The sequence below is a fragment of the Hemitrygon akajei genome, chromosome 17 (assembly GCF_048418815.1).
Source record: "Hemitrygon akajei chromosome 17, sHemAka1.3, whole genome shotgun sequence".
Taxonomy (NCBI): domain Eukaryota; kingdom Metazoa; phylum Chordata; class Chondrichthyes; order Myliobatiformes; family Dasyatidae; genus Hemitrygon; species Hemitrygon akajei.
In genome coordinates, this window is record NC_133140.1 from 30993505 (window position 1) to 31021468 (window position 27964).

Sequence of the window (27964 nt, forward strand, 5' to 3'; positions counted from 1 at the left end):
TTGTGAAATGTTATTGCTGGTTGAAAATTTGTGCCATTAATTTCCTTTCCAGTTTTCTTTTTCAAACAGGAAAATATCATTTCGGATTTTTTCAGATTACTCTGTTTATTATTTCGATGTGAAACTGCAGATTGGCTTTTGCTCTGCTTATTATTCGGTCCGTTGATATTTCCAACCATATATTTGTTATGCCTATATTCCTGCACAACGCCTCACCCTCTCCCCGCCTTGACCTATTCCTCAGCCAGCCCATAGGAACATAAAAACATAAGAAATATGAGCAGGAGTAGGCCATCCAGCCCATCGAGCTTGAACCCCGATTTAATAAGATCATGGTTGATCTGTCCATAAACTCAGCTCCATCTACCTGCCTTTTCCCATTACCGTTAATTTCCCTACTATTTAAAATCTATCTAATTGTATCTTAAATATATTTAGTGAAGAAGCCTCAACAGCTTCCCTAGGCAGAGCATCCCACAGATTGACCACTCTCGGTGAAAAAGAGTTTCTTCTAATCTCCGTCCTAAATTTACTCCCCTGAATCTTGAGACAATGTCCTCTACCTCTAGTCTCACCTACCAATGGAAACAACTTTCCTACTTCTATCTTACCTATCCCTTTCAAAATTGTGTATGTTTATATAAGATCCCATCTCATCCTTCTGAATTCCAGAGAGTATAGTCCCAGACGACTCAATCTCTCCTCTTCATCTCTGGAATCAACCAGGTGAACTTTCTCTGCACTGCATCCAAAGCCAATAAACCCTTCCTCAAGTACGGTGACCAGAACTGCACACAGTACTCCAGGTGCAGTCACCAGAACCCTGTACAGTTGCAGCATGACCTCCCAGCTCTTGAATTCATTACCTCGAGCAACGAAGGCCAATATTCCATTTGCCTCATAATAACCTGTCGCACCCGCAAACCAAATTTTTGTGATACACTCACAAGCACTCCCAAGTCCCTCTGCACAACAGCCTGCTGCAATCTTTCAACATTTAAATAATAATCTTCTCTTCTATTATACTTTCCAAAGCGGATGATCTGGCATTTACCGACATTATATTCTATCTGCCAGTCCTTGGCCCACTCACTTAATCTACCTATATCCCTCTGCAGACTGTCTATTCAGATTAGAGTCATCAGCAAATTTTGCTACGCTACACAGCTGCGGACCCAGCATCGACCCCTACGGCACCCTACTCACCACTGACTGCCAACCGGAGAAACGCCCATTTATATCAACACTCTGCCTTCTATTTGATTACCATTCCACTATCCATGGCAATGCACTTCTTCAGACTTCATGCATCCATATCTAATTTATAAGTCTCTTGTGCGGCACCTTATTGAACGTTTTCTGGAAATCCAAGAATACGGCATCCACCTGTTCCACTCTATCCACTGCACTCATTATGTCCTCAAAGAACTCCAGTAAGCTTGTAAAACAGGTCCTGCCCTTTCTGAATCCATGCTGCGTCTATCTAATGGAACCATTCCTTTTTAAATGTTTCGCTATTTCTTCCTTAGTGACAGCTTCAAGCATTTTCCCGACTACAGATATTGAGCTAACTGGCCTATATATGCCAGTCTTTTGCCTAATCCTTTTCTCAAAAAGTGGCGTGACATTTGCTGTCCAATAACTTTAATCAATCAAAAGCTTTAAACAGCGAATGAACGGAACCACCTCATTTTTTAGACGAAGAATTTGATTCGGGTTAGATAATGAGAGATAGGGAGCTGTAGACAAACTCTGTTGAAGGGCAAATCACAAGCCATCTAATTTAAAGCGAAGCATTGTCGAGTTAAATGATACCCGCCCGTTCCTGAGCCTGCTTTTATACTACCACATCTCGACGGATTTCGCCGATTTCGATCCTACAGTTGCTGAAGTGCACAGCTACAGATATTTATAAGTAATTAATAAACATCGACAAAGGCAAACAAATCCACTTCATTAATGTCAATTACGGGACGTCTGCGTAAAACCTCCACAGAGAGAAACACAGCTTGATCCGTGTGCTGCTCCACAATGCCGATCCCATTAAAACGAACATAGATATGCAGATTTACTGCCTCATTTTGCGTTAATACAAAATTGACCTTCAAGGGCTGAGGTACAGACACAAATCGCCAGTTTGAAGAAGCAATAAAGTCACTCCTAGCACGCGCTAAATCTGCTACGTTAATTCCAAACAGGCGTGCGTTCCCCATCTGTCACTAACACATCTGTTTTGTCATGTTTACTTGCCCCCGATACAATTAATAACTGGCAAATTCAGGGGATTTCAAACGACCGCAATGATAACAGTTGAGCGTGGTAGCGTCAGAAGGAGAATGCATACGATGAAATAATAGTTAAATATTCTACGTCGCTTTTTATTCTGCTGCAGCTCCCCCAACTCCGCTGAAAATCATCCGTGTTGAAGAAACTTCACCGAAATCCCGGAAATTCATGTGTAAAACTGCACCATTTTATCCGAAGAAATTAGACATCTTTTGGCGAAGAAATAATAAGGAAATTCTATCCGTAGAAACGGCAATAAATGAGACTCCAGAAGGATCTTTTGAGGCTTCCAGTACTTTGCAAGATGCGCAGCCTGCTCAGGGCAAAGTGGTTTACACCTGTCTGGTAAATCACGAAACGCTCAAACGTCCTGCCATTTTCAGCTATATTATTGAACAAGGTAAGACCGGAACCATTTAAAGCAAGCTCCAACCTGAATGAGAATATGCCTGGAAAGCTGTACAAACACGAGAAAGAAATTGTGAAATCTATTTCGTTTTTTCAGCGAGGAAAAGTTAATATGTGTACTGTTTTTACATTATTTATAGCCTTACACCTGCAAGGAAATGTGGGTATCAACGACAAAGGTGCAAAGAGGAAAGAGGTCCTACTGAGGGAATTTGAGCAGCTAGGGACTAACTTAAAACGCAGAACCAAAAAAGTAATAATCTCTGGATTACTACCTGAACCACATGCAAATTGGCACAGGGTTAAAAAGATCAGGGAGTTAAATGCGTAGCTCAACAACTGGTGTGGGAGACCTGGGGTTGAATTCATGGGAAATTGGCACTAGTATTGGGGAACGAGTGAGCTGTTCCTTTGGGACGGGTTCACCTGAACCGTGATGGGACGTGTATCCTGGCGAATTGCATAACTAGAGCTGTGGATAGGGCTTTTAAACTAAGTAGCATGAGGGTTGGTTCAGCAGATTTTAGAAGTATTGATAAAGTAAAAGAGAAAAGTGTGGATAAAGATAAAGAAAAAGCAAAAGTTACAGAAAAAACGGGTAATACGGAAGGATAGGCCGGAAGGTGATTGAGGTGGGGAAGTGCTCTTAAATAAGGATGAGATAAGGACGATAGTGATAGACGATATAGGATCTGAGGATTTGAATGTTGAATCCACCTGAGTAGAGATTAGGAACAGTAAATCGGAAAAATCACCGGTGGGAGTTGTCTATATGCCACCGAATAATGACATTACAGTGGCACGAGCAATAAGCCGAGAAATAACTAAGGCGGGTAAATATGAAACAGCAGGCATCGTGGACTGTAACTTGCACATTGATCAGATGACTCAAGATGGTCGAGACAATCTTGAGGTGCACTTCATAGAATCCATACGTGATAGCTTTCTTCAACTGCATGCTACTGAACCTACAAAGGAACATGCTATCTTGGAAAGCAAACACGTGGAGATCTGCAGATGCTGGAAATACAAGCAACACACACAAAATGCTGGTGGAACGCAGCAGGTCAGGCAACATCTATAGGGAGAAGCACTGTCAACGTTTCGGGCCGAGACCCTTCGTCAGCATTTTGTGTGTGATGCTATCTTGGATATGGCCCTGCGGAATGAGAGAAGTAAAATTACCAATCTTGTAGTGAGGGGATCCTCTTGGAAAGAGTGATCGCATCATGACTGATTTTCTTCTACAAATGTAAGGCGCAATATTTCGAACTAAAAGCAGTATATCATGCCTAATCAAAGGAGACTACAAAATGATGGGGGAAGAGCTGGATAGGGTAGACTGGGAGCACAGGCTATATAGTGGGACGTTTGTAGAACTGTGGAATACTTTCAAAGAGATGTTTCATGATGCTCAAAAACAGTATATTCCAGTTAAAAGCAAGGAGAGTAAGGGTCGGGAGAGCCAGCCTTGGGTAACTAAGGAAATAAAAGAAGGCATCAAACTAAAAGTTCGTGCGTACCAAGTCACCGCACGTAGTGGGAAACTGGAAGATTGGGAAAACTCTAAAAAACAACAAAGCACCACTAAGCGAGCAATAAAGAAAGGGATTGATAGATTATAAAAATAAACTAGTTTAAAATATTAAAACGGATAGCAAAAGTTTTTATACAAAGTAATTATATAAAGCGTTGTGAAAGTAGGTCCCTTGGAGGACGAGAAGGAGAATTGATATTTTGTAATGACGGAATAGTCGACTATTTTGTGTCGGATTTCACAGTGGAGGATACATCTGACAGAAGGTAATATTCACATAATTCCTGATCTTCTAATTATATATTCTACTTCTCGCAATGGGTATGGATATGGATGCAATGGGTGGTGGGTGGGGCTGGGGAGGTGAGGACCCAGCTCTATTTTCCTGCAGATTGAGAATTTGTTTTTCTGCCTGAAATTTCACCAATAATTGGTGTGCTCAGAGGATCTCTTTATAATGGCCATCACTTTTAATTCTACGTTATATTTGTGCAACAGAAAGCAAATGGCATGAATGTGACTTTAGATCTAATGCAGTTCATTTCTGTTACTCTGTCCATCCAATTGACCACTGTATACGTTTGTGGAAAGTCAATCATTTTCCTTCGTTCACTTTGCCGTTAATATTCAATCATTTGTTAGATAAAAATCAAGATTTACAAACGGAAGATTGTGAAGTAATGCGTATTTAATCACCTTGGGTTAAAGGATTTGAAAAATATGTTTTACTTTGGTAAATTGTGTGTAAAGGACATGCAGTATGTTTGCACCAATCAAAATCTCAAGCGAGAAATAGAATATATAATCAGAAGATCAGGAATGATGTGAATATTACCTTCTGTACGGTAATTTCAGCGTGCCAAAACAGAAAAACAATTTGATGGAAGTTTGTTCAAAAGGCTCTGTGAGTTCAGAGTACGATCTAACTATCCGGCTGACAATATTAAGTGACAATTTCCTTCAGCCCGAGATAGATTCCTTATCGTGTAAGAGTCGGTACTGAGAGTTTTCTTTGCTGAGAGGTTGGTAAATCTTTGTAATTGCTGCATGTGTATTCATTGGAAACATCCGAGACTGATATTGTTATATTTCATACCAGTTGAGAATGGAACCATCTGAACCGTACAGGAACGTGAGAGAGGATCTAGCACAATTTTGGAAGTTGGTCGCGTTTGTAAAAAGTCAAATCAAATTTATGTTTCAAATAGTCATAAATGGTATTTAAATACATCCATTGTTCCATATTCTGTTCTTTTTTAACTATTTGCGCAGTTCTACGCCTCTGGCTACCTCTGCACTTAAAGCTGGAATTCTCTCTGCAAGTGTCTTTGTTTCATTACTTAATCTAAACCTGCTCGTTTGTCACTCCGGTTTTCACCAAGTACCAGTCACTTCTCCTTATATATCGTTCGGATTGTGCTTTTTAATATTCTATTAATGCATCTTGTGACATTTTATGAAAGTAAAAATTCATTTTCTCTTGTTTTCCAATGGAATCTACTGAGGAAGTTTTCGAGTGACAGTCCAGAAATAGAAACGATGTCATTTCAAATCTTCGATCAAACTATCTGCAAAGGCATCGTTAAAATAAAAAAAAATCTCTTATTTCAAATGAAAAATACTCACTGTCAAGAACCAAAACACAAACAAGAGAATATCTGTAGCTGCTGGAACTCCATGCAACACACACGAAATGCTGGAGGAACTCTGCAGGCCAGGCAGCACAAGTCCTGCCGAAGCGTCTCGCCCGAAACGTCGACTTCTTTTCTCCTGTGATGCTGTCTGGCCTGCTGAGTTCCTGTGACATTTTTTGTGTGTTGCCCTGGAAAGAACGACTATGTAAGATAATCTGTTCACTCCATAATTCCTATCATCACCTTAAGACTCGTGTCATATTGCGCCTCTTGCAAACTTTATTTGTTCAGGCCGGAATTACCCATTAAAATGTTGTACTTTCTTGTCTCATGGTCTTTATACATTTATCTATGATTCATGGTTTCTTCTATTTTTCCCAGATCGAGAAAACCCCTATACGCTCCTGACTCTCCGAAATGCATTGGTCGGACTGGCAATTATTTTTCTGATTATAATCTTGATAATAATCAGAGTTATGACAGAACCTGGTAAGAACATGAATGACTTGACAATCATTTCCATGTAATACCTCTGCAGATTGAAAAGGCAAATGATAATGAGAGAATCAAGATTTCCAAGGCATTATCCGATTCACATTCGACAATATTAATTATAAATAACACGATAATTTTAAATTCCCGTTCAAGTTATCCAATCATTCCTTGTACCTGCTTTTCAGACACCTGTGGTTTTCAGGCTGTGACTTCCTGCGGTGATTTTAAACAAGTACCGCCACTCTACTCTTTCAATCAAAATCTAGATGCACCACATTCATGAAAGGTCATGAGCAACACATTTCATGGCCACAATGTGCGCCATACTATTTTGAATATCTGTAAGGAGTTGCATCTTTAGCAAGAAATTGGATTGCAATCCAATGCGCAACTTCAACCTCTATAACATTACTGCTATTATTTAATGTGTTGTAATTTTTTAATCCATTAGTTACTCAAAGAACCTCTGAGGAAGCAAGTCAGAGCAGAGAACCGGTAGGTGAGACAGTTTTTCTTTTTGCTTCTCAGAGGGGTATATTGATAGAGGAATATTATGATCAATTACAACCTCAGAATGGACATGTCTGTGACTGTATGAGAACCCATGACAACCACTGACCCGTACAACGCTGGTTCAATAGTCTTCAGTGCCCGAGGAGTACAAAGGTGACAGTTGTCCCTGCGGAAACTGTTGGGAAATGGAGGAAAAAGGAAATAATTGAGGAAGGAGAAAGATGACGAGAGATGAGAAACTCATCCTATTCGTAGAATAGACTAAAAATGGTGCTTGAAAATCAATTTCAATCTTAAACGATCATAGAGATTTTCAGCACTAGGAAAAACACATTTTGTACCGTTTCTGAAACAACATACATCGCAACATCATTTACTGACTTGCGCCAGTTGAACATAACCTTGCCTATGCTAGACGAAACGAGAGAGAAAACAAAATATTTCACCAGGTTAGACGCCAGGACGATCATGTTGTCCATGCAAAGGTAAAACCAAGGGATTGGGGGCGGAAGCGATACAAAATAAGCATTGTCTTTTGAGAAAAAAAGTCTTAAACTATAAAAACGCATTGGTCTAATTTTGACATTATGGTGGTTGGTGGCGGTCATCTGTTTCTGTCGAAAGACAATGGCTGATGATGATTATCATCACAAGCCAGGACGGAAGGTGTGGAGATCCTAAGATTTCCATTCGTTAAAATCCCCCTGTCGGCCTCGCCACTGTACTCCATAGGAAAGCTTATGAAGCAATACGTTTGGCAACAGCTTGGCTGCAGAAGCTACCGGAATGATGTCCAATAACTTCCGGCCACCTTCGGGGTTCCAGTCCGGATTTGCTGTCCGGGTTTCCTACCGCAGCTTTCCATTCTCCCAAGGCTGCCCCTAAGGCAGTGGAGGTACTTACCCAAGGCTGGGGATCTGGTTCACGAGCACCAGGACGTGTCCACATGCTGGTGGGCCTGCTTGCTACATGTGCAGGGGCGAGACCTCCTCCCCATCCTCCGTAAGCAGCCCGAGTCCGAAAGCAGTTTAGTTTCGGTGTAACTTAATACCTTATACAATAATGTAAAACATGGCAACGAAACTTTAGCGAAGAACAAAGAAACAGTGGTTTCTCTTTTGTCTCTTTCAGTACAAACTGTTTTAAGGGGCTGTAATCTGAAAATGAAAATTATTAAATACATTACAGTTGTATCTTAAAATCTATCGCTTCGCTTTCAGAACAGTTTGTATTGAAAGAGACAAAAGAGAAACCGCTGTTTCTTTGTTCTTCACTGAAGTTTCGTTGCCATGTTTTACATTATTGTATAAGGTTTTATTTTACAGGGAAACTAAACTTTTTTCGGACTGAGGCTGCTTTTTTGATGGTCAATGCTTTTTTGCTGGACAATTGACAAAGACTCGATATTGAATTACTTCCACAGACTCGACGTGGCGGAGACGAAAAGTTGAGATATGTCGCTCTGCAGCTTCCGACCAATAAAACATCGGCATTTAAGCACGGCAACAAGGAGTCAGTGCACGCAGATGGGAAGCTTTCACAAGAAGCAAGAAGCTGAAAATCGAAAGAGGCTTCGGTTCTGTGGACTGTGAACGAATGCATTCCCAACGGATTGTTTCCCCTTATCTTCTCCAGGGAGACTAAAGAACGACGGCTGAAATAATACTGAAGGTTAAGAATATGAAAAGTGGACATTGTGACATACGGGCGAAATTTCTTTCCGACCCTATCAATAAAGATATTTTCAACTACAAAAGAAGTACAGCGATATCAGTTTAAAGAGTATCAATAGTCTGCTCTAGTTCATGTACGACAGCTTGCAGAACAATTATATCGCTGGCGATATATCATCACAATTTGTAATGTCCTTTTACGATAATTTCCGGTTCAAGTTAAACATTAATTCTGGTGAAGCAACCACCTGTGAGTTCAGTAGATAAATCAGGTTGCGGAAATCAGACAGAAATAACACAAATATGCGCTTGCATTGTGAGTCAGACAAGCATTTAGTAACACGATTTCTCTACTCTCCTAATTAGATTTTGCTAAAATTCATTTTCAGTAAAGAAAGAGTCGTTCATTCTTCTGTGGGACAAGACAGGCTCTTGCCGTTGAAATTCCATATGAATCAAAAAGGGAAATCTTGAAAGAACGTTAACGTAAACCCTGTATAAAGATGTAGCAATCTAAAATTGATAACTGATGAGTACATCACTAATTTATTTTACAATCGTTTGATTCAGTTAGTCGCTGGATGCTCGATTTTGAATTATTTTCACAGACTAAAGCCATGTTGCTCACAAACTGACTAGCGCAACTCTGAAGCTTCACAGTTCAATGAGCACATCAGCATGCAATCTTCAACGCAAACATACGCAGATATACAGTAAACACATCAAAGAAATTGCGGAGCTGAGAATCCAGTTATAATTCTGAGCTGTAGACCACCAATGAATGCAAACCCAAGGCACTGCTTTGTTTCATTCCTTACATCCAGACAAAGAATGACAATCGATAACATATATATGAGCTGGGAAGATAAGAAGTCATTTTCGTCTTCGACATTATTCTGAATCGTTGGAGCCAATTGACACTGATAAAAAATGTAAGAAACTGAAGGATAGGATCGGTAATAAGTCAGACACCACCATCCCGCCTCTCACTTCTGCCCGGCCATTCAATGTGATAATGTCTGATATGCTCATTCATAATCTCCTCTTCTGGTCCATCGCACACTCCCCAATCTTTTTTTTTAAAAAGGAATTACTTCAAGCAAATACATCCCAATGATTCTACCCCAACATTCCTCAGACGGTGGGAAAAAAAAACAATCCAGAGATTCGCCGTCATTGGCGATACAAACCTTGTTTAAATTTAGGTAGAAGCCGCCAATTATAAAAAAAACCTATTCTCGCTGCGCTTGCAACCACTCCACCACTCCAGCTCACAGATTTGTTCGACCTATCACCTGACAGCTACTGTTGCAGACCTCCTTCTCACATTTATTTATTATCTTCCCTCTACACTCAAATCCTGAGTCGGGATCGCCAAACGTTGACCATTCTCTTGCCTTCACACACATTGTCTGGCCCATTTAATTCATCGAGCAGCTTCTTTTTATTTCAGCCCAAATAATTCAGTGACTCGATCGTAATATAAGAGGAAAACAACAAATAAGTGATTGGCATCTCGTAAACATTCACCGAATTGTGCTTCAACTCACAGGGAAACCGATAAATAGGGGTAATGAAATCAGCTGTAAAATTTCATGGGAATGCAGCGTGTATCTTAACTAAAATAACAGCAAATAAAGTTAGTACCTCGTGAAGCAAAATTTAATTTTTCCTTCGCGTTCTGCTGGGGAGATAGCATTTGCCTGTCCTGTTAGCTAGGACTTCCGGTAATTCTACGTCAATACATTAATAGTGATATATTTACAAATTTGAATGCATAGTGTCATGCAAGAAGTAGGGCAATGGGTCCCCACTGGCCCTCATTGAAATGTTATTGAAAGTTTCAGGTTTCCTGGACATTGTCGCTTCATTAAACTTTGTGAATGGAACAAAAAGTGTTTTTTTTTTATTCATTGGGCACCTGTTTCTGCATGACCACTTTTTAAATTCAAGGGAAATATTACATCCGCCTCTGGACGATTAATTTGTCCACGTATCTATATGAAAACGTTATGGCTTTTGAGATTGTGAGAATTGACGTCTGTAATGATCACAATGTGAAGTTGTTGTACATCAAATTTTAATATTGACTTGATGCAAAGCTCTTTGTAGCTTTCAAGTCAAAGGTAATACTCAAAATTTTGATAACGGGAGACTGCCCAAGATAGTAAGAACAAAATTACAGAAGTTTGTGGACGCAGTTCAGTTAATTAGGAAACCATCCTCCTCTCTATATGGTCTTTATGCACTTGCCACCACTGTTCTCATTTAGCTGAGCGGGTATTCAGCCGCGTAGTAACCAAATTCCGCCCACGCATATGGCCTTTGCTGTAACGTAGCTGAAACTTTCCTTTAGATAATGTTGATCGAATTTTGAAGTTATGCCAATATGATTATGTAATCAATATTAATGCATTTGCGAAATACTATATAATTATGTGCTAATGAATACAACCCATATTTTGTCTGCGTTATAAACGTATGACAACTTTAATGTACGATAATTTAGAGCATCAACGTACTTACATTGTCAGTGTTGCAAGTTACAACACTGGTACAAATTGTGACAACAAACTCAGAATGGAAATCGGTAGCACGTTGTTAATAAACTCCAAGCCCGGGCATAAGCGTCCTACAGGCGGTGCAGAAATTTTCTGCTCAGAGCAATGGTTGGTCCACGCTACTGAAAAATTAGAGGCGACGTTGCTTTAAACTCCCTAAGAAAAGCAACCAGGCTAATCAAGGTTCTCAGCCCAAAAAAAGCAACTGTTCATTCTTCTCCATTGATGCTGTCAGATCTGCTAAGTTCCTGGAATATTTTGTGTTTATTACTCTGGATTTCAGCATCTACAGAATCTCTTCTGTTGATGATTTACCGGGCCATTGGCACAGACAGGAAATATACAGTATACGGAAGTGTTGAGGTAGGAGGGACCTTAGGGAGCACATGGATATTCTCCTGAAAAGACGACACAACAGGATATTAGCTAAGAGGGCCTTTAGCCTTTTTACCCTCTTCACAGTGTATTGGCGAGTGTTGGGACATCATGTTGTCGCTGTAGCCATTGGCTAGGCCGCATTTGGAGCGTTGCGTTAGAAAGATTGCAGTAGCGATACACCCGAACATTGCCTTTGCTGTAGTGGCATGACGGGAATATATAGAAATGGGTTGTACACTCTGGAGTACAGCAGACTGGCAGATAAGTTTATGAAATTCGGAAAACTATTGCTATGGACATAAATATAGTGGATTCTTACAGTCAATTCCCCAAGCCAGGGGATATAAAGCGAGAGGACGTCGTTCTGAACTGAGAGAAGAAATATTTAAAGGAGAACTCTGCATGTCAGGGTTTTTACACCGAGGAGGGTAGCTGTATAAAGCAAGTTGCCAGAGGAAGTGGTACCGTGATAGAGGAAGGGAAAATAACAGTTTCATAAATATTTCATTCCGAATGGTTGAGGTGGGCCTCTTCCGTGCTGTACACCACGATTTAATTTCTTCTTTCAGCTAAAGATCGGCTGCTAAATTTTCACGCAGGTCAACAGGAAGTTAAAAATAGCACAAAATAGAAATGCACGAACTAGCCTGATGATATCATGGAAAGCCTTTGTGGGTAAAGTTTGCAGGTCGGTCAAAAAATCGATTTTCAGACTTGTTTATTTTTAAGCTCGACGCTAAGTTTACAGACAATGACTCAAAGTTAAAATAAGTGACTTCGAGCCCTCTTCCTCTCAGCTAAAAGTATCTGATGATGTTTTGCAGCGTCCGTGTTTCAATTCTGTGGCTTCAGCATTCTGCAAAGAAAAATAATGTAAAGTGTCATCACAACATCAAATAAAATACAACTCTAATGGTTTATTCTTTGACTATATCGATTGTGGTACCAGTTATACTTCATAGTACTGCAGAAAAGCGCAATGTCAACAATATCCATGTCAAGAGAAACATTCAGTTTATACAGCGGTCCAAACGTGAAATTGGCATCAATGGAGAGGAATGAACAGTTGCCTTTTCGGGCCGAGAACCTTGATTAGCCTGTCATGAGTGAATACCTGGAGAAGGATTGAGAATTGCTTTCATTTGAATCAGAAAAATAATGGAATCTAGTCGGAATTTTATCCAAGTTCTTCGACATGTCTTAACATACTCTTAAACACAGAACTGGCCTTCCTATGAAGATAGGTATTTTATTTTTGCGATGAATTACAACACTGAGGTAGATTCTAGACTGACTTTCCTTTGTAAATGACTATGAAGTGTTGTCAAATTTGTCCTGAGATGAGAAGATCCCTGGGTGAAGACAGCATTTGGTTCCGATTCAAAAATGTAAATCTAAATGGAAGAAAAATGTTCCTGTCAGGTCAAGACAACATGAAAATTATACTTAAGAGATTTAATTTATCACAAATATTCAGGGTACCAAACAGTCCGTCCTGGTGAGGCAAACTTTCATCTCCGAATCTATTATGGTTGTCTACTCGTCCGGTGCTTCCGATGCCGCCTCCTCTACGTTGGTGCAACCCAATATAAATTAGCGGACCACTTTTTCTAGGACTTCCACTGCATCCAGAAAAAGTGGAAATTCCAGTCATTTTATTTCTCATTGCGGCATTTTGCTCCTCAGCTTCTTCCTCTGCCACCATGAGGCTATTGTTAGGGTGGAGGATCGGCGTCTCATTTTCAGTCCAGTTAGCCTCCAGCCTGATGGCATGAACATCGATTTCTGCTTTCATTAAGTTTTCTCTCTCCTTTTCCTCTTCTTCTGTTCTACACTCTGGACTCCTAGCTTTTCTCTTCACCTGCCTATATCCTCTCCTTGGTGCCCTTCTTTCTTCCCTTTCTCTCATGGTCTACTCTCCTAGCCTATCAGATTCGTTCTTCTACGGTACTTTTCCCTTTCCATCTATCACCTCCCAGATCCTTACTTCATCTCCCCCCCCCCCCCACTCATCAGGCTTTACCCATGACCTTCTTGTTAGTCTTACTTTCACTCCCCCTTCTTTGTATGCTTGCGTCTTCCCTCTTCATTTCCAATGCTGACGAAGGGTCTTGGCCCAAAACATCGACTCTTTATTCATTTTCATAGATGATTCTTCACCGACTAAGTTCCTCTACAACGTTGTGTGTGTTGTTCTAGATTTTCAGCAACTCTGCAAAATCTCTTCTGTTATTGATGTGAAAACTTTTTTATGAGCATTTCTAGAATATGTTTCACACATGTGGAAAATGAGAATAGTGGGAACTAAAGGTAACGTGTTGGATCGGATGGAGAATTGCTTAGATAGCTGGAGATAAGAGAAAGGAAGAAGGAGCATACAATAATAGGCCATGCTGGGTTCCCTTTGGTCTTAGACCCAATTTTCAAAGATTTAAATAAAGCAATACAAGACCAGAACCTCATTACTGCTTTTTTTCTCTTCTATAGACACCGTGTCCGCCTCCCGAGTAAATACAAATGCAAATAATCAATTTAAGATCTCCCCATTCTCTTTTGGCTCCATGCACAGATTATTACTCAGATCTCCAGGAGGACTGTTTTTGTCCCTTGCAATCTTTTTGCTCTCAACATTACGTAACAAATCAATCCAACTGCATTTCACACTTTGCTACCGAACCCACCTGTACCTTCTGGTACATTTTGCATTTACTATGCTTCTATCTGTTGAAAATCGTTCCCTAGACCCATTTAAAATCTTTTCTTTCACACCTTGAATTGATGTATCCTCATTGTCGATTCAGCTATCCTGGCTGTAAAACTTTAATTTAGGCCTGCCCATGCCCCTCGTCGCTTCATATTCCTAAATCAAGTCATCCCTCAACCTCTTGTAACCCTGACCTTACATTTACTCTGTACAAATGTACAGGCATAGGGCACTCCCAACACCTCGTACATAGTTTACCTCACCAGTGACAGGCTTATCAGTAAAGTTTAACACACTGTCTAACATCTGTGATTGAGAAGCTCCAGTATTCCTGAGGATTTTTATTGGCAGCGGAGTGGATCCTTCTTTTAAGGATACAAATCCTTCAGTCACAAAATAGTCACATCCCTTCTTAATTTGGCCAGACTCTAACAAAGCTTCATCTGTATTTATAGAACCCTGTGAATTTAGAGGTGTTTCAGTATGTTGAACACAAGCATCTGGGACTGCCTCCTTCTCCTTCTTCTTCAATAGGAAACAGTTAGCTATTACGTGACCAGGTTCCTTAAAATAATTACAAATGGGACCAAACTGTCTTTCCTTCACAGGTTTTCCTTCCTCCTTACCTTTCTCACTAACTTCTTATTTAATTTCTGGTTTACCTTGATTCTCTGTGTTATTTTTCCTTTTAAAGGTTCTGCCCTAAGGAAATTTATTTTTGTGGATTAAAGCATACTCATCAGCTAATTTACCAGAGTCCTGCAATGTAGCAGTGTCACTTTCATTTAAGAACGTCCTTACTTCAACAGGATTGCTCCTTTTAAATTATTCCATTAAAATCAGCTGTTTTAATTTATTCTACGTAGTCCCCATTTACATTTGTAGAGGAAACCCATCTCTCAAAACACACAGCTTTATCGTAGGCGAATTCCACATAAGTTTTTTTCCACTGATTTCTTCAAATTTCTGAAACTTTCTCTATATTCTTCCGGAACTAGCTCATACTCCTGTAATATATACTGCTTCACAATATCATAATTAAGTGCTTGCTCAGCAGTTAAAGCTGTATAAACTTGTTCTGCTTTACCTTTAATTACACTCCGTAATAACACTGGCCATTTCTCGTTCGGCCACTCTGAAATCAGTGCAACAGTTTCAAAATATTGAAAATATTTCTCTACTTCAGTTTCATTAAATGAAGAGACCAATTTAATTTCCTGACTAATAACAAACGTTTTACTAGAATCAGAAGACTGATTCTCAGACTTTAATTCCACCATCGCAAGTTCAAATTCCCTCTGTTTATTTTCAGCTCTAACCAGCATTGTTCCAAGTTAGCTCCAATTGCTTCTTTTTATTTTCAGCTTCTAATCGACTTTGTTCCAAGTTGGATTCCAATTGCTTCAGTTTTAAATCAGCTTCCATTCTAAGCTTTTCTAGAGCTACTTGTTCCAGGTGTAATTGGATCGCTGCTTTACTCACAGGTAACCTGTCTCAAACCGCTTCATCAATAACAACCGAATCTATATAGTGTTCCGCGATTTTCCTCTGAATTACAGGCTTTGTTGTAACCTTCGAAATATCTTTAAGTTAATAACTCTGGATTCTTCGAAATACCTTTAAGTTAATAACTCCAGATCTGGCGATGACAGGAAATTATCAACATTCATTGTTGCTGAATACCACTCAAAAACCAACAAACAAAAGAATCGGGTATTCCCTTTTCCAAAACACCGATCGATCATTAAAAAAAACATTTAAGCACAAAAAAACTATACTGATCCCGGACGAACCCCCAATTGTTACGATACGGCAGCAATGAATATAGAATTGAGACAGGTTTTTTATAAACAAATAAAACATTTATTTAAACACAGCTCAATAACAAATGAAAAATAAATCAACGATTAACTTAACCGGAAGTCAGCGGCTGTACGGCAGCACAAACAGTTCTTAAAACGAGAAATGTGAACACAGTTCTTAAAAGTAGTAAACGCAAAAGTCCAAATGATTTACATAGTCAATTAGGAGAGATTTTCTTAGAAGTAACGAATTCCTCGACGTCACGACGCTACTGCTGATCACAGTCGTAATATGCCTTGCCCAAAGGATATACGATGAAAGAAAATAAAACGGCTTAAATGAACTGACCTTTTCCTTTTGGTAAATAACTGACTGCCCCAGTCCTTGCTGCTCTTCCACCAGGGACTATCGTGGTTGCAGATTACCACCTTCTGAATGAAGATTCCATAAGGTCGATCCTGTATTACCGCTGACACCAAATTTACTTGATCCTTCAGCTTCCTGAACTTCAACAATTCTTCACTTGCTGACTGACTTTAACTGGCAGCGATTTTCAGAACTGCCGGCACAACGATTCTCCCAGTAGAAAATAAAACTCCACTTTAAAACTAAACGGCGTCATGAAGTCAAATACGCAGCAGAACGGAGTCACTGACTAATAAAGCCACGAACTGACCTGCGTCACAGCGAGGTGTGCTCCTTATATTCTTGTTTGGGGGATTTTCGCCCATCCTTCCTTGCAAAAGGCTTCTAGTTCTGTGAGATTCTTGGGCCGTATTGCATGTACTGCTCTTCTGAGGTCTATCCAGATATTTTCGATGATGTTTAGGTCGGGAGACTGTGAGGACCATGGCAAACCTTCAGCTTGCGCCTCCTAATATATTAATATTCCATTGTGGATTTTGAGGTGTTTTTAGGATCATTATCCTGTTGTAGATGCCATTCACACTTGATCTTCAGCTTTATTACAAACGGTGTAAAGTTTGCTTCCAGAATTGCAGGGATTTAATTGAATTCATTCTTCCCTCTACCAGTGAAATGATCCCCGTGTAACTGGCTGCAACCAAAGCCCGAAGCATGATCGATCTACCCCCGTGCGTAACAGCTGTAAAGGTGTACTTTTCATGAATTTCTGCACCCTTTTTTCTCCAAACATACCTTTGCTCATTGCGGCCAAAAAGTTCTATTTTAACTTAATCAGTCCACAGGATCTGTTTCCAAAATGCATCAGACTTGTTTAGATGTTCCTTTCCAAACTTCTAGCACTGAACTTTGTGGTGAGGAAGCAGGAAAGGTTTTCTTCTCATCACTCTTCTTTCAAGGACATATATGCGCAGGTGTCGCTGCACAGTAGAACAGTGCACCACCGCTCCAGAGTCTGCTAGATCTTCCTGAAGTTCTTTTGCAGTCAAACGGGGGTTTTGATTTGCCTTTCTAGCAATCCTACGCGCAGTTCTCTCGGAAGGTTTTATTGGTCTTCCAGACCCTAACTTGACTTCCACCGGTCCTGTTAACTGCCATTTAATTACATTATAAACTGAGGAAACGGCTACATGAAAATGCTCTGCTATCTTCTTATAGACTTCTCCTGCTTTGTAGGCATCATTTATTTCAATTTTCAGGGTGCTAGGCAGCTGCTTAGAGGAGCCCATGGTTGTTGATTTTTGGGTCAAGATTTGAGGAGTCAGGGTATTTATAAAGCTTTGAAATTTGCATCACCTGGCCTTTCCTAACGATGACTGTGAACAGGCCATAGCCCTAACAAGCACATTAAGGTCTGAGACCTTGGTAAAAGTAATCTGACAGCTCAAATCTCTTGGAGTGCCCAAACTTTTGCATGGTGCTGCTTTCCATATTTTCGCTCTAAAGTTGTACTAAACAAACTTATACACAAATCTTGCTTAAAATGTTGAAAAGAATGTTCAATCTTTTACTTCATGAATTCTGGATATCAGTTCATTCTCTACTCACTTCACTATTCACAGTAACAGAAATTTTGACCAGGTGTGCCCAAACCTTTGCATGCCACTGTAGATGACACATATGTAAAGTTGCGATGTTCCGTTTAGGGAACGGAAATTAAAAATAATGCTGTATCAATACTGCCCTATCCAAATTTAATGTTCACTAGGAAATAATAGACATTACACCGGCATTAAATTAAATATTTGCAGATATTACAACATTAACGAGCAGTTAATAGAACGATAAAGAAAAGGGGCCAATTACAGTGAAACCAGTCTACATGTGCGTTGGAGCTCATTTCTGGAGAGTGGGTACTCGCAGCGCTATACCCACGTCCCCACCCACAGTTTGGACTTCACTTGAAGACCGTTATTGGAACGAATTGGCTAACTCAGAAGTATTTGGAATTCCTGATTGGACCCATTCGTTTGTACAAATCATTTTTTATAATAAGGTCTCCCCTCAGACAGGATTCTTGAACTTTTTCCCTGTGCTCATCTCCGCACCTCCATCCACTTCCAACATCTCCCTGCAAAATCGAATATCAAACCACTGTCCCTGAGCTATCTGGTCCCACCCAGCTCTCTCGAATGATCCGTGGCATCCCACAGACAAGAATGTTACTACGAGAAACCGGATGGGCTGATGCAACACCAAGCCGACCAAACGGCGCTTTATCTTAGCAGAAATCAAAATACTGCTCTGTGAAGCTTAATTAACAGAATGCCCTGCGTTTTGCAGAAAAGCTGCTGAAATAAAATACCAAACAGTATGGCAGTAGAAATGCAATAAAACATGTTGTTAGCCATGGGTTTACGCTATGCTGGTTTGTTAAGAAAAACTGGAAACCGAGTTCATTTAATCGTTCCATGCATGTTCGATGTCATTCTGGAGACTGGCTGCTTAATTTTTTGGATCTTTGAAATTTCCAACCAAATATCTGTTATGCCTTTATTCCTACAGTTCCAAACTCATCCCAAACTTCCCGACCACATCAATTCACCACCCTGTTCCAACGCCGTGGAAAGCTATAAACGGCAGGTGGGTCAAACCACTCAAATTTTAGACGAATAGTTTGATTAGGGAGAGCAATTAAGAGACAGGGAGCTGCAGAAAAATTGTGTTGAAGCGCAAGTTACACATCATCGAACAGAACGCGAAGCATGATCGAGGTTAAACGATATTCTCGTGTTCTTCAGCCTTCATTTAGACAAGTACACCTGCCTTTATTTCACCAATATCGATTATCTAGCACTTGTTTAAATACATAACTATCAATATTGAGAACTAATAAATGCATTTTATTTGCTCTGCCGAGCTCTCGAAGAACTTTTGGGGAACAGGAATCATACGTACGCAGCTACGCAGCGTTTCAATAAATTCACAAAAGATTATGTTGTCCTTCGATCTAAAACCATCTATGGCCCAAAGACAATCGAAGCTACTTCACTGATGTCAGTTATGCGACGTATGAGTAAAATCTATACAATTGAGAAAACCGGCTTGATCTGTGTGCTGCTCCACAGTATCGATAGCAATGAGGCCAACATAGTTGTGCGGATTCACTGCCACTCATTATGTGTCAATACAAAATGAACCTTTGAAAGGGCAGAAGAATTGGCCAGCTTGAAGGAGATGTAAAGGGCTACTGTTAATTCTAACACGCGCAAACTGTGCTACGTCGATTCCAAATAGTCCCGCATCCCTCGCCTTTCGCCAGCACTAAGTTTTTCCTTGTTTGTGTTTTGCCTTGTACTTGGCTTGGTCATATTTACTTGCCCCCTGAACCAATTATTAAATGACAATCTCAGTGGTTTTGAAACGACATCAGTGATAGCATTTGGGAGTGGCAGCGTAATACTGTTCAACACATGTTCATACATGTGTTAAAATAATAACTGAAAATTCAGTCTGGCGTTTTATTCTGTTGTAGCTCCTCCAACTCCGCTGAAAATCATCGGTGATAAAGGGACTTCGCCGAATTCCTCGAAACTCAAATGTAAAATTACAGCCTTTTACCCAAATAAATCAGAAATCTTTTGGACAAGAAATAATACGGAAATTCTACCCAGGATAAAGCCGCAATAAACGGAACATCAGATGGAGTTTATGAGGCTACCAGTACACTGGAGATGCACAGCCTGTCAGGGTAAAATTGTTTTCACCAGATTATCTCACGATTCGTGAACGTTCCTGCCAGATTCATCTGTACTGTATTATCTAACAGGATAAGACTGGGAAATTTTAAATGAAGCTCCTGACTTCATGAGAAATGAACCTGGACATCTGTAGAAACAGGAAACAAAATGTGAAATCCATTTTTTCCCACGGGCTGTTTCTGCATTATTTACGGTCTGCATCAATTTGTGTGTAGTATATGACATAGCAAACTTTCCAACATGTTTCAAAAAGTGTTAAATGAATAACATAATTCTAAGAATGCAGAAGGAGGCATTTGGACAGAAGTCGAAGTTCAGGGGTAATGAAGTAGATTTTAGCGTTGTGATGTAAAATCGCGATTTCGGAGAGCTGTCGGGAGTTACAACTTTAGGCAATCAATTTGATTGCACTCAAATGCGTAAGTTCAACTTCTATAACATCAGAACTATTATTAACCTATACGACCATGAAATATATGAGCAGTATTAGGGCATTTCGCCCATCGAATCTGCACTGCTATTTCATCATGAGCGATTAAATTTTCCACTCAGCCCCAATTTCTTGCCTTTCTCCGTATCCCTTCATTCTATGACCAATCAAGAACCTATCAACTTCCCCTTTAAGCATACCTGTACATAAAGACGTCGATTCCACAGCTGCCTATGGCAACAAATTCCACAGAGTCGCCATTCTCCAGCTAAAAGCATTCCTCCTTATCTCCGTTCAAAAACTACGACCCTCACTTCTGAGGCTGTGTTCTCTGGTCTTAGACACTCCTACCATGGGAAGCATCCTTTCCACTATCAAGGCCTTTCACCGTTCGATAGGTTTCAATTCGGTCACCCTTCTTTCTCTGGATTCCAGTGAATACAGGCCCAGAGCCTTCAAAATGCCCTCATATGACAAGCCATTCAACTCTTCAACCATTTCGTGAACCTCCTTTGAACCCTCTCCAGTTTCAGCACATCCTTTCCAAGATAAGAGGTGCAAAACTGTTCACAATATGCAAAGTGAAGCCTCACCAGTGCTTGATAAAGTCTTAACATTACATTATTGCTTTAGTATTCTCGTCCTCTTGAAGTGAATACTAATATCGCATTTGCCTTCCCCTACACAGACTCAACCTGGAAATAACCATACACCTCCCGACGTTGCATGCCATCTACCAGTACTTTGCCCATTCTCCAAACCTGTCTAATCCTACTGTTGCTTCTCTACTTCCTCAAAAGTACCTGCTCTCCATCTGTCTTTGTATCGTCTGGAACATTTGCACCAAAGCCATCAATTCCGTCATCTAAATCATTGACATATAATGTAAAAAAGAATCCATCGCAAACCAGACTTCTGTGGCACACCACTTATCACCAGCAGCCAACCAGAGAAGGCTTTCTTTATCCCACTCTTTGCCTTCGACCAATCAGCCACTGCCTTATCCATACTCGTACTATATATTTCTTGAAAATTCATGGGTTCGTAGATTGCAGCCTCTTGTGTGGCACCTTCTGAAAGTCCAAACACACAACATCAACCAATTCCCTTTTGTCTATCCTGCTTGTTATTTCTTCAAATAGTTCCCCTAGATTCATCAGGCATGATTTTCCTTTGAGGAAACTATGCTAACTACGGTCTATTTTATGATGTGTCTCCAAGTACACCGAAACCACATCCTTGACAGTCGGGTCCAATATGTTCCCCACCACTTACGTCAGACTGGCTGATCTATAATTTGCCTGTCACGTTTCCTGAAGAATGTGGTGACTGGATGAAATGACATAGCAGAAGACAAAGCCAGTTGAAAGAAAAAGCTGAATGTTATTCCTTCTTTTAGAAGGACTAACCAGAGGAGTTATGTGCAGGACTCTATGCCTCCAATACAGAACTAGATCTGGATACTGTGTATAAACCAAGAACAATATCTAATTTGACCTTGCAAGAGAAAGATGAATTTCAGTTCGGCATTCAACACTATTGTACCCCTTGGTGTGCAGAAGAAGATGGTACTCGTGAACAGAGCAAATAAAATCAGCATCCTTCAGATGGCTCACAACACCACTTCTTTCACCTCTTTCAAATATAATTCTGCTCCTGTTGTAGCCTGTAATTTACAGTTTGTTGATGTGTTTTTCGGCAGATGGAGAGATCTGGTGCAGTGCTGTCTCAGACAGAGTGCATGAGATTTTGATGAAATGTTACACGGTCTGGAGGCCTAGAAGCCTCTAAAGTTTTAAATCTGGATAGCATTTAGATTCTAGACAGTAAAAAAAAAGTATCAAAAATCAAGTAATTGCATGACAATGTGCTTGGGAGATAATTTATTTTAGAACATTTATAAGTAACATGATAAAACATGTTTAGGTTATCATTTCCAAAGGGGGTGCATCTAAAGAGAGTTGTAATTTGTATTTTATTCTACATGGTTTTATTTAGTATTGAATGACTGAAAGTGAAGATTCTAGCAGTGATCAAACGCAGGCATTTTGGAGCCTGATTGAAGTGGAATAGCAAATTTCTGTTCCAGAATGGCCATCTGATTAATGAGTTTGATCTTTTTAATTAACAGTCTTTGAAATCCTGTTACTTTAAGGAAAAGTTCGAAACATCGTCTTCTGATATAACTATAGGAACAAACTTATCGTCTTTCTTTTACAATCTGCCCATGTTGTATCAATCAATTTAAGGGATATGTTTGTCAAAATGTGGCCATATAGCATCACCTTCTTCTGTTCAAATATGACCTTATTCCAAATATTTGATGATGTTATTTGTGTGGCGACCAGCCACACTTTCATACCTCAAGGATATGGCCTGGAAGCTAACGCGTCTTCAGTCTGTCAGATTTGCATGGCCAGGGTGTGGGTCTGATTCAAGGCTTGGAAATTTTACATTTAAATCCCTCCACCAAATCATGTGAATAACTGGGAAACATTTTGTCTGTTTATTGTTTTGCAAAATATTTTGTCTTATTTCATTTTCCTGAAGGCGTGAATGGAAACAATGTGCAAGCATGTCAAGAGGAAAATGGATAGGGAGAGAAAATGATTTACATTCAAAAGGAGTAAGTGGACAGCAGATCGATTCCACTTAGCAAAGAAAAAAAAAGGTATTTACAGAATTTTAATGTTCTGTAAGGGTGAAGCTGCTTGAGGCATGCATTACAAAGAAACATTAAAAATTTTCGGACAATTTGTCAGTAATAGGTTGAAAATTAATCAATATCCCAATTTCATGTAAAATATTAAACTCTTAGGGGTTCATATTTTCTGAATGCACCCAAGTTTCTCATAGGTGAAATATGTGTCTACTATTTCCATCAGTGAAAATGAGAAAGGGAAATAATAGGTTGTTTGTATTGTTGAGAATCTCTTGTCAAAGCTACTGGAACGACACGTCATTGGGAAGCTGAACCACATTGCAAGGTTGGATTCTTTAAACAGTGGTCAGTGACAGGAGATGTACAGGGCTTTGCTCTATGGTCTGGTGCTACTGAAAGAAGATTACTTTACCTTACTGAGGCCAGGAGTGACGCCTTACTCTCTAACTACCGCGAGGCGGTTACCCTCTACTGCTAAACAACATCAAAGCTGAACTTGAGAGAATGAATGCACTTGGCATCATAACTTGAATGAATGGATCTACCAGCTGGTGTGCGGGCACTGTTCCTGTTCCAAGCCCGAAGGCACAGTGAGGGTCTGTGCTGATCTAACACAATTGAATAATGCCGTGAGGCGTTAGAAGTTTATGCTTCCCGTCTGCTGAGCACACATTGGGTATGCTGGGAGGAATAAAATTCTTCACGAAGGCGTATGCAAACTTAGGAAACTGACAGATCCGTTTAGCTGCTGAGTCACAGGAGCTCACAACCTTTACCACACCGTGTGGACGCTATGCCATGAAGATACTCCCTTTTGGCATCTCATCAGACCTCGAATTCTTTCAGGTGAGTATGAAGCAAATTATGGGGGGACTCAAAGGGGTAATCTGCCACGTGGACTCTCTTGTAGAGATGGTGATCAGAATTTATATATAGGAATTAAAACAGATAATCAGTGACATAGCTGGGCAAGACCACGAGATGAAACTTCCTCCAAATTAGCGAGAGTGCGGGCAGAAACTTAAATAAATGATGTCACACGGTAACCCGAGCTATTCAAAATAAACGTAACAAGGCAATGTAAATATTTAACGAATCTCGTTAAACAGTAATTAGCCGCTTCAGGTGCTCTTCAAACCTTGCAGCCCAACGCTCTCTGACTTCATGCACAGGCCCAGAGAGCACATTGCAAGAACAAAGCTCCTGTATATATCTCTTCCTGTTACATGACTAGTTGAAAAGTTTAAAGCTCAAAAGTTCGAAGTTGGAAGTAACTTTATTTTCAAAGTATGTATGTATCGACATATACAACCTTGAGATTCATTTCCTTGGCGGCATTCACAGTAGAACAGAGAGATACAATAAAATCAATGAAAACTGCACAAAATATTGACAAGTAACCAATGTGCAACATAATACAATTAAATATAAAAACAAATAAAGAGTAAATGAATAGATAGACTCCATTTGTAGCTATATATGAATGCTTTTGAGTTTGATTAGTTTAACTGCCTTTAGGGACAACAATGCTCAAATACAAAAGAAAAAAAATAATTTTGCTTACATTCCATTTTGAGAAATATACAAATAAAAAACAAAACTCTGGTCGTTAATTATCGATTAGACAATATTTTCACGCCTTAGTATAATCCCTTCAAATACTTTTCATAAGAAAGGTTAATTATTTTAATAACTCTTCAAAGTTCTGCAGTGACCATAAAAACATGAGAACAGAAGCAGGATTAGGAAACTTAGATCATGAATTCTGCTCCGCCATTGAATCCAGGTTGATTTTTTCAATCCCATTCTCCCGTCTTCTAACAACACACACAAAATGCTGGTGGAACACAGCAGGCCAGGCAACTTCTATAAGGAGAAGCACTGTCGACAGGCAGCATCTATAAGGAGAAACGTCGACATTTCTTCTTCTTATAGATGCTGCCTGGCCTGCTGTGTTCCACCAGCATTTTGTGTGTGTTGCTTGAATTTCCAGCATCTGCAGATTTCCTCGTGTTTGCTCCCGTCTTCTACTTGTATTCTTTAATTGCCTTACCAATGAACAGCATTTCAATATCTGCCTTAATGCGCCCTGTCCTGTGGACTCTACAGCTGTCTCCGGCATCGAATTCTACAGATTCAACATATTCTGCCAGAGAAATAGTTGCTTATTCGAAGGAATATCCCTTCAATGTGCACCTGTAACCTTTGATCCTAGGCTCCGCTACAAAAGGGAAAAACCTCACCACGCCTACTCTCTATGGCCTTTTCAGTATATGACATGTTTCATTGAGAACACTCATCCCCTCCCACATCATAATAAGAGCGTTTAATGCCTCTGCGCCAGCATTAACTAGAATTCAGAAGGGTGAGGGGTAACTTTATTGAAACCTCTCAGATAGTGAAAAGTCTTAATAGAGCGGCTATGGAGAGGATATCACCTATGATGGGAGAGTCTACAATGAAAGGACAACCTCATTAAAGAGGGGCATCTTTTTAGAATGGAGACGAGGAGAACTTTCTTCAGCCAGGGTGTGGTTAATCTGGGGAATTATTGTGCACAGACAGCTGTGAAGGCGAAGTCTTTATGTATATTTAACGTAGAGGTTCGTAGATTCTTAACTAAAGGTCATGAAGGCATACGGTTCGAAGGCAGAAGATTGGAGCTTAAAGGAAAATTGGATGATCCTTGAGGAAATGGCAGAGCAGGTTCAATGGGCCAAATGGCCTAATTCAGCTCCTCTGTTTAATCGTCTTATGATCTTATGAACTCCATCCACTACAGGCACAGTGACATCCAATGCCCTCGCTGTTAATCGTTTTATTTCGGGGATCATTTTCGTGCAGCTCTTCTGGACCCTCTCCAGGCCCAGGACATCTTTCCTTCCATATCGATCAAAATAGCTCACAATATTACAGATGTGGACTGATCAACACTTTATAAGGCGTCAGCAGTGAACATGCATTCAACAGGCTACTTTGTTAATTTAAAATTTTAAGTTAAGGCATCATAATCACTAAATTAGTGGGGACGATACCTGCATAGGAAATATAAAGATATTATCATCGAAGTGAAGAATTCTATTAAAGCTCTTAACGCCAAGAATTAACAGTATTTATCGAGCAGAAGGATATGGTGCACACCATTTTTAATTCGACTGAAGATAAATCACAGTTTAGTTCAATTTGAGAGGCAGACTGGATTATACAGCATGCAATTCATGTTCAATCCTTGTAAAACATACTCTTGAAATTCCATAAACTCCAGCAGAGAGAACATCCGGTGAATACCACGCACCATGTTGTAATCACAGATTACGTGCGAATATATCTAAAAGGAAATTATGTAAAAAGGCGAATTATTTTCAGTCAAATTAGTGTGATTTCGAAATTATGGGCGCCACGGTAGCATAACAGTTAGTGCGGCACTGCAACATTTCGGAGCTTTTCGAAGTTTGGAGCTCAATTCTGGCGCCATTTATAAGGAATCTGTAATTTCTCCCCGTGAACCGCGCGACCTTCCTCCCGGTTCCCCGATTTTCTCCCACAGACTGAGGATGTACCGGTTAATAGCACAGTCCATCATTGTTCCGTGGTTAGACTGATTTAAGTAAGTGGGTTGCTGGCTGGGCTGCTCATTGGAGAGGACGGTCTGTTCTGTGCTGAATCTCTCAGCAAATGAATTAAATATAAAGCAAAACTAAACAACGCTGCCTGTCTGAGTATATCCATTTTCTATCTTTATAATGGTACAAAAGATATTCACTGAGAAAATAGGCTGTTATTTGCTTCACCCCAACGAACTGGCTAATACTTATAAATCAATCCTACTTATCGGGGGAGGGGGCACACAAAACAGTGAAAACAGAATTGCTGTGTAATCCACACTTCGTAACAAGTATACAAGAGAAAACATGAGCAGAAAAGTTAACAATCTTCTAACAATCTGTCTGATGTTATTCCACTCCACATTGTTTTTGATTGCATATTATCTAACTGTCATAAGGCAGGCGCTAGGAGTGGGCCCAAAAGCAACACACAGAAACTGCACTACCAAGAATAGGACTAGACGTGAGAAAGAAGCAAGGGAAGAGAAGAAGAAAGAACACTGGACATGTCACAGGCCCCGCATGAGGCATGGATTCCGTGCCTGGGCTAGTACTTGACAAGGATAGCAGAACCGGGGCATGGAACTGGGAACAAGAAGCCTGGGCTTGGACTCCGAGTCAGAGACCCAGACAAGGACCCAGAACCTGGGTCTTGACTCGGGCTCGGACTCCAGAACCAGGCGAGGACAAGGAGAGGCACAGGACGGGAGGAGAGACTCGTGGACGGGACAAGAGAAAGAGGGAATCCCAGCACCGGGCTGCGCAAGGTACTCCTGCGCTGGGCGAGGCACATGAACCTGACCAGAACCGAGAGCCTTGGTCGAAGGAGAACAGCAACACAGAATACAGAGCCTGGGTCGAGGACGAGATAGGAACATGGAACCCCGAGCCGGGAACCCTCCTTGTGTACAGGACGTAGGGCCGGGACTGATTACACAGAACGCTGAACACGACGAGGCAGTTCCCAATGCTAGTTAGCGGCAAAACGGCCGGACCTACGTAGCGAAAGCATGGACACAGACAGACAGTTCAAAACAGGGCGAGGCTCCAGACACAGGCAAGGCGAGGCAAGTGGAGGCGAGGCAAGGCTCCAGGCAGAGGCAAGGTGAGGCAAGGCAAGACTCCAGACACAGGCGAGGCAAAGCAAGGCT